Source organism: Heterodontus francisci, chromosome 13, assembly GCF_036365525.1.
Source record: "Heterodontus francisci isolate sHetFra1 chromosome 13, sHetFra1.hap1, whole genome shotgun sequence".
Taxonomy (NCBI): Eukaryota; Metazoa; Chordata; class Chondrichthyes; order Heterodontiformes; family Heterodontidae; genus Heterodontus; species Heterodontus francisci.
The window spans coordinates 40,588,478-40,601,678 of NC_090383.1; positions in this window are offsets into that span (position 1 = coordinate 40,588,478).

A 13,201-nucleotide genomic window follows, 5' to 3' on the forward strand; every position below is an offset into this window, starting at 1 on the left:
AACTAAACATTTCCTACCAGACTGATTTATTTTTATTATTCCTTCCATTCCTCAGAAACAGCTGTAAACCAAACTCCTTTTCCCCAGTTAACTGTTCTTTTTATATATGTGTGTGTGCATTAGGGCTAAGGAACTTAGTACCTTTTCATATATATAGATTTATCTCGTTAGTAGTTAAGACTTATTTATTTCCTAATAAATAGTTAATGTTGTTCAGTTCAGTGATACAGCACTGAAACAGGCCCTTCGGCCCACCGAGTCTGTGCCGACCATCAACCACCCATTTATACTAATCCTGCACTAATCCCATATTCCTACCACATCCCCACCTGTCCCTATATTTCCCTACCACCTACCTATACTCAGGGCAATTTATACTGGGTAAAGTATACTAGAACCTGAAGAAAAACATGTCAATGGTACAGCTGACTGATGCATCAAAGGAAATGTGATGCATTGCATATGTTCAGACTACACAATCTAAATTCAGCTCACAGAGTCAGAGCTCTGGGCAAAAATAAGAAGCCCAACCCTAAGCTTTTGAAAGAAGTTGAGGGCTTTGTCACAAAACATGTTTTATGTCAAACGATTTTTAATCCATTGGCTGGAAACACATTGAATTTTTTTAAAAAGCAGAGACTAAAGGTGACTCAATGCTTGCAGCTAAAGTTGTCTACCCCAATTTGCATCACTGTACCTTCCACATTTCAATACATTGAGATAGAGACACAGGCAATGAGCTTCAAAGATGGTAGGGCGCGCACGTGGGATTCACTCTGCGGAACCGTCGAGATATTATACATTCATTTACATTGCTGGGGCGGACCACTCCCCCCAATGATGTGGGATGGAGCGGGCGACCCATCCTTGGCAATGGCATCTGGCACCAGCTCCTGTGCGCTGGCGCCATTTTTAAAGGGCTTCCAGCCCGAACATTGAATTTCAATATTTAAAGGAACAGGCACATTAAAATTTATTCGAACAATGAAAGAAATGTTTCCATCCCCTCTCCCAACACTCCCCAATATCTATTTACTTCATTCCATGTCCTCTCACCCCCTAAAATACTTACCTTGAGTACCTGACCCTCCCCCCCAACCCAAAGTTCAGTAACTTTTACCTTCAACCCCTTCCCACCATCCCCTCCACCAATCGGAATCATTTTCCCCATCCCCCCACCTCCCGCCCTGAAATATTTTCCATGCTCCCCCCTCCCCACCACTGTCCTGCATCGGATCTCCGAACAGAGATCCGATGGCACAGGAGTGACGGCCACCACCACCAATAAGGCAACAGAATGGATGGCAGGAGCAGATTTAATTCAATCATTTTCATACATTTAAATTTTGGCCCCGTCGTCGAGCGGCGTGGGGGCCGCTACAAGGCTTCCCCGCCGGCAGCAACATGGGGCGGGACCTTCCCAGTGTTGAGGCCCATGGCAGGCCTCTCCTGTGGCCTCCCCTCCATGACCCCTGACGTCGGGGGGCTGGTAAAATTCAGCCCACCATGTCTGCAAAGATCCATCAAGGAAAATGACCTGGGGAATTTGAGTGAACCACATGTCATGTTCCCATTAGCAAGGTATCGAGACAATCACCTGAGATATTCAACTAGTGGAGACGACCAACTAAAGTTATTCACTTGAACAATGGGACCATAGCTGTGAGGAGATTCCTAGACATGGACTAATTAAGTTGCAAAGTAGTAACAACTAGTAGCAACCATGGGTGACAGTCATGTGACAGGCCCACCCTTCATGTCCATAAACTTCTGTTTTCTCTGTTGTAAGGAGACAAGCAGCTAAATGCTGATGAGAGAAGACCCGAGTGGGATCCCAACTTCCTCTTTCTCTCTCCAACCCACCTTGCAAGCTTCAAACCCTGTTTGCTGACCGTGACCACCCAGAGGCGCCCCTGCTTCAAACAGAGACTCCTTCAAGGAAATCACTCCCGCACTACTGTCTCCAGGAGAACAGCCAAATCAGATGTCCACATCTTCAAACTGGAAGCCTCAGGATTAAAGAGGGAAAGTTGCCTGACCATTGAATTCAGCTTGAAGCCAGCCGAGTCACCAACCTCCACAGACTGTAGCCCCTTTTATTTCTCTGGACTCTAATTTGATCAATCTATCCTTCTGCACTCTGTAACCTATTTGGGTGCGTGTGTGAACTTTGAGAGTATGTGTCTGCGTGTGTATATGGAAGTCAGAGCATGTTTTATTGTTTTACTGAGATCAGTTTAAGCTAACGTCAGCGGAGGTGGTAGACGCAGGCACGATAGCGTCTTTTAAGATGTATATAGACAGATACATGAATGGGCAGGAAGCAAAGAGATACAGACGCTTAGAAAATAGGCGACAGGTTTAGATAGAGGATCTGGATCGGCGCAGGCTTGGAGGGTCGAAGGGCCTGTTCCTGTGCTGTAATTTTCTTTGTTCTTTGTTCTTTATTAAACTCAAGAAAACCTGTCCGATTGGTTCCTTTATGATACAGCACACAAACAGTTAAACACTCACTGAATTGGTAAGTATATCCTTTTCAAAAAAGAAGCAAACTTGTTGCGGTCAAACAAAGAGAGGAAAAGAAGGGAACCATTCGACCCTTCCTCACCTTATCGTAACAGGCACAAATAAAAACTATAATTATGGCATTAAGATACAAAAAGCAATTTAAAGGAACAAATGTAGTCATGTTATTGTGACATATGTGATTTATTTATGTTTTTTTCCCCTTTGCTTTTAACCATTGTTTTGGATTTTCAAAGTGTTGATTACTGAGAAAAAATGGCAAATAGAATAGTTTTCAGAAAACAATTAGGGCTATTTCTGAGAACCCAGTGGCCAGGCTGCCCAATCACAGTGATTAGTTTAATAGACAAATTATGAACATATTGAACATATACATAGGAACATGCATTGGCAAAAGGTTCACATAAAAAGTGTCAGAAAAATGTGACAACAGAATGTCATATCAAGTTGTGCAGATAGGAAGTGTGCACAGATATAAGAGATTTAATATATCATTGATATTGACATTGTGGGATTACTATTCCCTACCAGGGTCCTTTCCTTTATGATCTTAGATGTTTGTCAAGCAGGCCTCCCACCTGCCAAGAATGAGACACATTAATTTTTTTTCAGAGAGATACAGCAGTGAAACAGGCCCTTCTGCCCACTGAGTCTGTGCTGACCATCAACCACCCATTTATACTAATCCTACATTAATCCCATATTCCCTACCATATCCCCACCTTCCCTCAATTCTCCTACCACCCACCTACACTAGGGGCAATTTACAATGGCCAATTTACCTATCAACCTGCAAGTCTTTGACTGTGGGAGGAAACCAGAGCACCCGACAGAAACCCACATGGTCACAGGGAGAACTTGCAAACTCCGCACAGGCAATACCCATAACCAAACCTGGGTTACTGGAGCTGTGAGGCTGTGGTGCTAACCACTGCGCCACTGTGCCGCCCACATTTCACCACATGAACTTTGATTTTTAAACTGTTACTGGAGTAAAGAAAGATCTTGTTTGAGAAAAAACACCAGACCCTTGACTGGAAAAACATTTGCATAGGAACGGACAGTACTTGGAAAGGACAAAAGGGCCACTCGCTGCTCCAATTTAATTCACAATGGATTGTTGATTACCAGATGTTGAAGGTGGAGAAGCTAGCATTCTAGGTAAACTGGTAAGATGGCCGAATACACAATCAGACATGGTCAGACCAGTTTAGTCACTAACTAGCTGTTGGAGTTTTTTGAATTTGAACTTGCTATAGAGAATTTGAATTCAGAAAGCTGTTTGCTCCTGGACTAGAAAAGACCTCTCTCCTGTCTGCTCTTCTCTTTCTCACCAGCTTTGGAATCCATTAAAGACACAGGAACCCCAAGAGAGAAAAATCTCCTACAGTGAACAAGGTTTAAGAAGAATACTGGGCCCCAATGAAAAGCAAGAATTACCGACAAGCAAAAACTACCTACAAAAGGACTACAGTGAGCTCTAAGCACAGTAACAAGAAACTCTTCTGATAATGCCTCAAACCTCTCCACTTTATTTTTCTTCTGCTCTTTTCTGTCTCTATTTGCACGTGCGTATCGCGTATGCATGCTAGCGTGGAGCATGGCGTGTATCCGTGAGCGTTAACCAAATTGGAGTTTAAGTTTAAGTTTTAATAAATTTCACGTTTCTTCTTTAAACCTAAGAAGGCCTGTTCATGCTCATTTCTTTGCTTTATATTTGGAACATGGTGAACAAGGATTCACCAAGGGAGAGCTCAAAACACAGTGTGTTTAAAAACATAAACCCCGTTACAATAAGACCAGGTGAAGGCTAAAAGGGACCCCTGGACACCTTTCTCACCTGGTTGTAACGTGATGTTTATCTACTTAATCTACTGCTATGATTCTACGTATGTGGTTACCAATTTTTGTTTCCACTTCATTCTGGGAATAGGAGAAAAGATATGTTACTGTAGGTTCAAGATTGAATGCCTTGTAACAAAGACATAGGATATATTGTGTGCCATACTATTTTGTTCAATATATGATTGTTTTACTAAGTGAGATAGTGAGTAAGGACAACAATGAAAGAAAGAAAATGAAGATGTTTGCGAGTCAAGGTAACACTCCTTCAAACTATCCCTCTCCTACGCCTTCCATTATTTCAGAGCCAAATATGTTGGAGGTCATCTCAGCAATTTTAGGTGGGGTGGGCAATTGCCTTTGCCACTTCACTTATGGTGAATCATACATGATTATCAGCAGCCTTTTCCTGGAAGCATACATAGGACAGCTAGATAGTAGAAACTGGCAGATGACCCAGGATGCCAGTTATGTGATCTTTTTGTGAGTATGCATGTGGGCTGTACTCACAGTGCAAACTGAGAGTAGGCATTGTAACATTTAGATGTTAGTGGACCAACCAGTTGCACGTCATGCTTTAATTGTGGCCTAGAGCTTTTGTGCAATAATACAGAAAAAGGAAAGCTTGATTGGTTGCTTTGCATGATACCTTCCTGAGGGTGTAGCATCTCATTGTTTTGGTTTGCATCATGTGTACGAAGCTGTAATATTAAGAAATTATACAAAAGTCAGTGCACTGCTTTGGAACTCCTCTTGATGAAAATAAACTTTTCCCTTTTTTGAATCGAGATCCGGCAAGCCTGGTAAAGTTTATTCACTTACTCTTCTATCTCCACCTAGCTTGTGCCTCTGCTTTTATGGACTGTTTGTCCCTCCAAACAGCGGCATCATCTTTTGTTGCATCTCCCACATTAGAATCACTAATGCCTTTTCTTGAAAAGAAACTGTTCTTCCCACATATTCCATTGACTCCATTGCAGCTTTCAACAAAATATATTTCCCAAATTCAAGAAAAAGCATTTCCTTAATAAGGGTGCATAGCAAGGGTGAGAACTGATGCCTTATCAAAGATTGTCCAAACATGCTCCCAGCCTAGCTCCCTACACCTGTTTTCACTGGTACTATTAAAGAATTTTAACTAGGGGTGGGGCTAGTTTTACAATTTACAGCAAGAGCTGTAAAGATTCTTTCACACAAAGAATAATGGGTATCTGGAATGAGTTGCCAGAGGAGGTGGTGGAGGCAGGAACAGTAGTGACATTTAAGAGGCATCTGGACAGGTACTTGAATGAGCAAGGCATAGAGGGAAATGGAATTAATGCAGGCAGGTGGGATTAGGACGGATGGGCATTATGGTCGGCATGGACGCGGTGGGCTGAAGGGCCTCTTTCTATGCTGTACGACTCTTTGACTCCATGACTCTATCCCTGCTCCTGTACTCGATCCTCTCGCTATGAAGGCCATTTGCCTTTTTTACCCCCTGTTGGACCTGCATGCTTACCTTCAGTGACTGGTGTACGAGAACACCCAGGTCTCACTGCATATTCCCCTCTCTCAGTTTATAGCCGTTCAGATAATAATCTGCCTTCCTGTTATTGCTACCAAAGTGCATAACCTCACATTTATCCACAGAAGGTGGAATTTGAATTTAATTAACAAATCTGGAATTAAAAATGTGAATTTAATTAATAAATCTGGAATTAAAAAGCTAGTCTAATGATGGCCCTGAAACCATTGTCGATTGTTGTAAAAACCCATCTGGTTCACTAGTGTCCTTTAGGGAAGGAAATCTGTTGTCCTTACCTGGTCTGGTCTACATGTGACTCCAGACCCACTGCAATGTGGTTAACTCTTACATGCCCTCTGAAATGGCCTAGCGAGCCACTCAGTTGTACGTAACCGCTACCAAGTCAATAAAAAGGAATGAAACCGGATGGACATAGGCACCGGAAATGACAACGGCAAATCGAGCCCAGTTGACCCTGCAAAGTCCTCCGTACTAACATCTGTGCCAAAGTTGGGAGAGCTGTCCCACAGACTAGTCAAGCAACAGCCTGACATAGTCATACTCACGGAATCATACCTTACAATGTCACAGACACTGCAATCATTATCCCTGGGTATGTCCTGTCCCACCGGCAGGACACACCCGGCAGAGGTAACGGGACAGTGGTACACAGTAGGGAGGGAGTTGCCCTGGGAGTCCTCAACATCAACTCCAGACCCCATGAAGTTTCATGGTATCAGGTCAAACATGGGCAAGGTAACCTCCTACTGATTACCACCTACTGCCCTCCCTCAGTTGATGAATCAGTACTCCTCCATGTTGAACACCACTTGGAGGAAGCACTGAGGGCGGCAAGGGCACAAAAGGTATTCTGGGTGGGGGACTTCAACGTCCATCACCAGGAGTGGCTCAGTAGCACCACTAATGACCAAGCTGGCCGAGTCCTAAAGGACATGGCTGCTAGACTGGGTCTGCGGCAGGTGGTGGGGGAACCAACACGAGGGAACAACATACTCGATCTCGTCCTCACCAATCTGCCTGCCGCACATGCATCTGTCCATGACAGTATTGGTAGGAGTGACCATCGCACAGTCCTTGTGGAGACGAAGTCCCACCTTCACATTGAGGATACCGTCCATCATGTTGTGTGGCACTATCACCGTGCTGAATGGGATAGAATTCGAATGGGGATCTAGCAATGCAAAACTGGGCATCCATGAGGCGCTGTGGGCCATCAGCAGCAGCAGAATTGTACTCAACCACAATCTGTAACCTCATGGCCCGGAATATCCCCCACTCTACCATTACCATCAAGCCAGGAGACAAACCCTGGTTCAATGTCGAGTGCAGGAGGGCATCCCAGGAGCAGCACCAGGCATACCTCAAGATGAGGTGTCAACCTGATGAAGCTACAACCCAGGATTACTTGCATGCCAAACTGCGTAAGCAGCATGTGATAGACAGAGCTAAGCGATCCCATAACCAACGGATCAGATCTAAGCTGTGCAGTCCTGTCACATCCAGCCGTGAATGGTGGTGGACAATTAAACAAGTAATTGGAGGAGGTGGCTCCACAAATATCCCCATCCTCAATGATGGGGGATAAGACTGAAGCATTTGCAATAATCTTCAGCCAGAAGTGCCGAGTTGATGATCCATCTCGGCCTCCTCCTGAAGTCCCCAGCATCACAGGTGCCAAACTTCAGCCAATTTGATTCACTCCACGTGATATCAAGAAACGACTGAAGGCACTGGATACTGCAAAAGCTGTGGGGCCTGACAACATTCCGGCAATAGTACTGAAGACCTGCGCTCCAGAACTTGCCGTGCCCCTAGCCAAGCTGTTCCAGTACAGTGACAACACTTGCATCTACCCTGCAATGTGGAAAATTGCCCAGGTATGTCCTGTACACAAAAAGCAGGACAAATCCAACCCGGCCAACTACCGCCACATTAGCCTCCTCTCAATCATCAATAAAGTGATGGAAGGTGTCATCAACAGTGCCATCAAGCGACACTTGCTTAGCAACAACCTGCTCAGTGATGCTCAGTTTGGGTTCCGCCAGGGCCACTCAGCTCCTGACCTCATTACAGCCTTGGTTCAAACTTGGACAAAAGAGCTGAACTCAAGAGGTGAGGTGAGGGTGACTGCCCTTGACATCAAGGCAGCATTTGACCGAGTATGGCATCAAGGAGCCCTAGCAAAACTGAGGTCAATGGGAATCAGGGGCAAAACCCTCAGCTGGCTGGAGTCATACCTAGCGCAAAGGAAGATGGTTGTGGTTGTTAGAGGTCAATCAGCTGAGCTGCAGGACATCGCTGCAGGAGTACCTCAGGGTAGTGTCCTAGGCCCAACCATCTTCAGCTGCTTCATCAATGACCTTCCTTCAATCATAAAGTCAGAAGTGGGGATGTTCGCTGATGATTGCACAATGTTCAGCACCATTCGAGACTCCTCAGATACTGAAGCATTCTGTGTAGAAATGCAGCAACACCTGGACAATATCCAGGCTTGGGCTGATAGGTGGCAAGTAACATTCACGCCACACAAGTGCCAGGCAATGACCATCTCCAACAAGAGAGAATCTTACCATCTCTCCTTGACATTCAACGGCATTACCATCGCTGAATCTCCCACGATCAACATCCTAGGGGCTACCATTGACCGAAAACCGAACTGGAGTAGCCATATAAATACCGTGGCTACAAGAGCAGGTCAGAGGCTAGGAATCCTGAGGCGAGTAACTCACCTCCTGACTCCCCAAAGCCTCTCCACAATCTACAAGGCACAAGTCAGGAGTGTGATGGAATACTCTCCACTTGCCTGGATGGGTGCAGCTCCAACAACACTCAAGAAGCTCAACACCATCCAGGACAAAGCAGCCCGCTTGATTGGCACCCCATCTACAAACATACAAACGGCACAGTGGCGCAGTGGTTAGCACCGCAGCCTCACAGCTCCAGCGACCCGGGTTCAATTCTAGGTACTGCCTGTGTGGAGTTTGCAAGTTCTCCCTGTGTCTGCGTGGGTTTCCTCCGGGTGCTCCGGTTTCCTCCCACAAGCCAAAAGACTTGCAGGTTGATAGGTAAATTGGCCATTATAAATTGTCCCTAGTGTAGGTAGGTGGTAGGGAAATGTAGAGACAGGTGGGGATGTGGTAGGAATATGGGATTAGTGTAGGATTAGTATAAGTGGGTGGTTGATGGTCGGCACAGACTCGGTGGGCCGAAGGGCCTGTTTCAGTGCTGTATCTCTAAACTAAACACTCCCTCCACCACCGACGCACAGTGGCAGCAGTGTGTACCATCTACAAGATGCACTGCAGCAATGCACCAAGCCGAGCAACAACCACACCAGCGGCCCAGAGTCAACGCTGATGCTGTTGCTTCCCTGCTCCTAATAAACTTGAAGGTACTGGTCAGCAGGAAGGATAAGCAGATGGTAAAAGCAGTCCTGATACCTGCAGTCTCTCAAGACTGTTCCAGGGCAATGTGGCCTGGCAGCAGCTACTTGTAGGAACGTTTACATCAGACCTGTGGGACTCATTCAAAAAGGAAATAGTGAGAGTTCAACATGTTCCCGTAAAGGTGAAGGGTAGGACCAATAGGTCCAGGGAACCCTGGTTGTCATGGGATATAGAAGATTGGAGAAGGAAAAAAAAGGAGGCTTATGGCAGATTCAGAGTGCTGAAAGCAGCAGAGACCCGAGAGATGTATAGAAAGTGCAGGGGTGTACTTAAAAAAGTAATTAGGAGATCAAAGAGGGGGCATGAAAAAACACTGACGGGCAAGATAAAGGAAAATCCCAAGATGTTTCCTCAGTATTTTAAGGGCAAGAGGATAACCAGGGAAAGAGTAGGGCCCATTAAGGACCAAAGTGGCAATCTGTTTATGGAGCCGGAGGATGTAGGTGAGGTTTTAAATGATTACTTTTCATCTGTGTTCACTATGGAGAAGGACGATGTAGGTGCAGAGATCAGGGAGGGATATTATGACATAGTTGAACAAATTAGCATTGAAAGAGAGTAGGTATTAACAGTTTTAGTGGGCTTAAAAGTGGATCAATTCCCAGGCCCAGATGAGATATATCCCAGGCTGCTATGTGAGGCAAGGGAGGAGATTGCAGGCGCTCTGACACAAATTTTCAAATCTTCTCTGGCCACAGGACAAGTGTCAGAGGACTGGAACAGCAAATGTGGTACCATTATTCAAGAAGGATAGTAGGGATAAACCAGGTAATTACAGGCCAGTGAGTCGAACATCAGTGGTTGGGAAACTATTGGAAAAAATTCCGAGGGACAGGATTAATCTCCACTTGGAGAGGCAGGGATTAATCAGGGATAGTCAGCATGGCTTTGTCAGGGGGAGATCATGTCAAACAAATTTGATTGAATTTTTCAAGGAGGTGACTAGGTGTGTAGATGAGGGTAAAGCAGTTGATGTAGTCTACATGGACTTCAGTCAGGCATTTGATAAGGTCCCGCATGAGAGATTGGTCAAGAAGGTAAGAGCCCATGGGATCCAGGGCAATTTGGCAAATTGGATCCAAAATTGGCTCAGTGGCAGGAGGCAGAGGGTGATGGTTGAGGGTTGTTTTTGCGATTGGAAACCTGTGACCAATGGTGTACCAAAGGGATCGGTGCTGGGACCCTTGCTGTTTGTAGTGTATATTAATGATTTAGACATGAATATAGGAGGTATGATTAGTAAGTTCGCAGATGACACGAAAATTGCTGGTGTCGTAAATAGTGAGGAGGAAAGCCTTAGATTACAGGACGAAATAGATGGGCTGGTAAGATGGGCAGAGCAGTGGCAAATGGAATTTAATCCTGAGAAGTGTGAGGTGATGAATTTTGGGAGGACTAACAAGGCAAGGGAATATACAATGGATGGTAGGACCATAGGAAGTACAGAGGGACCTTGGTGTACTTGCCCATAGATCACTGAAGGCAGCAGCACAGGTAGATAAGGTGGTTAGGAAGGCATAAGGGATACTTGCCTTTATTAGCTGAGGCATAGGATATAAGAGCAGGGAGGTTATGATGGAGTTGTATAAACTGCTAGTTATGCTCCAGCTGGAGTACTGTGTACAGTTCTGGTCGCCACACGATAGGAAGGATGTGATTTCACTGGAGAGGGTGCAGAGGGCATTCACCAGGATGTTGCCTGGGCTGGAGAATTTCAGCTAGGAAGAGAGACTGGATAGGCTAAGGTTGTTTTCCTGAGAGCAGAGAAGGCTGAGTGGGGGCCTCATTGAGGTATACAAAATTATGAGGGACATAGATAGGATAGATAGGAAGAAACTTTTCCCCTTAGCGGAGGTGTCAATAACCAGGGGGCATAGATTTACGATAAGGGGCAGGAGGTTTAGAGGGGATTTGAGGAATACGTTTTTCACCCAGAGGGTGGTTGGAATCTGGAACACACTGCCTGAAGGGGTGGTAGAGGCAGGAACCCTCACAGCATTTAAGAAGTATTTAGATGAGCACTTGAAATGCCATAACATACAAGGCTATGGGCCAAGTGCTGGAAAATGGGATTAGAATAGATAGGCTTGATTGCCAGCATGAACACGGTGGGCTGAAGGGCCTGTTTCTGTGCTGCATAACTCTATGAATCTGGGGCAGACACTTCTCAAGCCATTTTGATTTGGAGGAAAGTATAGGTGGTCTGATTAGCAAGTTTGCAGACGACACTAAGATTGGTGGAGTAGCAGATAGTGAAGGGGACTGTCAGAGAATGCAGCAGAATATAGATAGATTGGAGAGTTGGGCAGAGAAATGGCAGATGGAGTTCAATCCGGGCAAATGCGAGGTGATGCATTTTGGAAGATCCAATTCAAGAGTCAGCTATACAGTAAATGGAAAAGTCCTGGGGAAAATTGATGTACAGAGAGGTTTGGGTGTTCAGGTCCATTGTTCCCTTGAAGGTAGCAATGTAGGTCAATAGAGTGGTCAAGAAGGCATACGGCATGCTTTCCTTCATCGGACGGGGTATCTAGTACAAGGGTTGGCAGGTCATGTGACAGTTGTATAAGACTTTGGTTCGGCCACATTTGGAATACTGCGTGCAGTTCTGATCGCCACATTACAAAAAGGATGTAGATGCTTTGGGGAGGGTGCAGAGGAGGTTCACCAGGATGTTGCCTGGTATGGAGGGCGCTAGCTATGAAGAGAGGTTGAGTAGATTAGGATTATTTTCATTAAAAAGACGGAGGTTGAGGGGGGACCTTATTGAGGTGAACAAAATCATGAGAGGTATAGACAGGGTGGATAGCAAGAAGCTTTTTCCCAGAGTGGGGGATTCAATTACTAGGGGTCACGAGTTCAAAGTGAGAGGGGAAAAGTTTAGGGGGGATATGCGTGGAAAGTTCTTTACGCTGAGGGTGGTGGGTGCCTGGAACGCGTTGCCAGCGGAGGTGGTAGACGCGGGCACGATAGCGTCTTTTAAGATGTATCTAGACAGATACATGAATGGGCAGGAAGCAAAGAGATACAGACCCTTAGAAAATAGGCGACATGTTTAGATAGAGGATCTGGATCAGCGCAGGCTTGGAGGGCCGAAGGGCCTGTTCCTGTGCTGTAATTTTCTTTGCTCTTTGTTCTTTGTTCCTTACACACAAGAGAAAGTGCACAGCGCCCTGTCGGCAAAGCAGCAGCAATCTATGGGATTTGCCCAGAATTCCTGAAGAACATCAGATCACAGGGAAGGAAATGGCTTGCAAAGCTGTTTCCCAACATCCATAGCACAGGCACCATCCAAATGTCTAATGCCAATCTAAGATATTGGCCATTGCTTAGCCAGGGAAACCACTTGACGACCCACGCAGCTCCTGCCCCATCGCACTGCTCTCAATAGCATACAAGGTCTTGGAATGCCTCCTGTCCCATCCTGGAAGCAGCGATGTCCCCCCGACCAACAGGCAAGTTTTTGCACAGGCTGCAACTGCTCTATAGAGGTCCTTACACTGACCTTACATATTGAGTCCGGTTTTCAGAAAAGTCTGGAAACAGGAACTGCCTTTGATAGCTTATCCTGTGCCGATGACAGGGTGGCATATAGGCATGCTGCTGGAACTCTCCAAAATCATCTGCTGTGTGAAAACCCTGCAACTAATCAACCCCATGATCAAAAACTAACAATTCCATGTGCACCTTGGAGGTCAAATCAGCCACCCACATAGAACTAACAATGGGCTCCCACAGGGATCAGTTCTTGCACTGGCCCTCTTCAATATACACACCAGTGAACTCCTTCCTACAAAGGCATGGCTCTGCATCTACACTGATGATTTGGCCCTGGCTTTCCAGGCTAAAGAACTTCAGG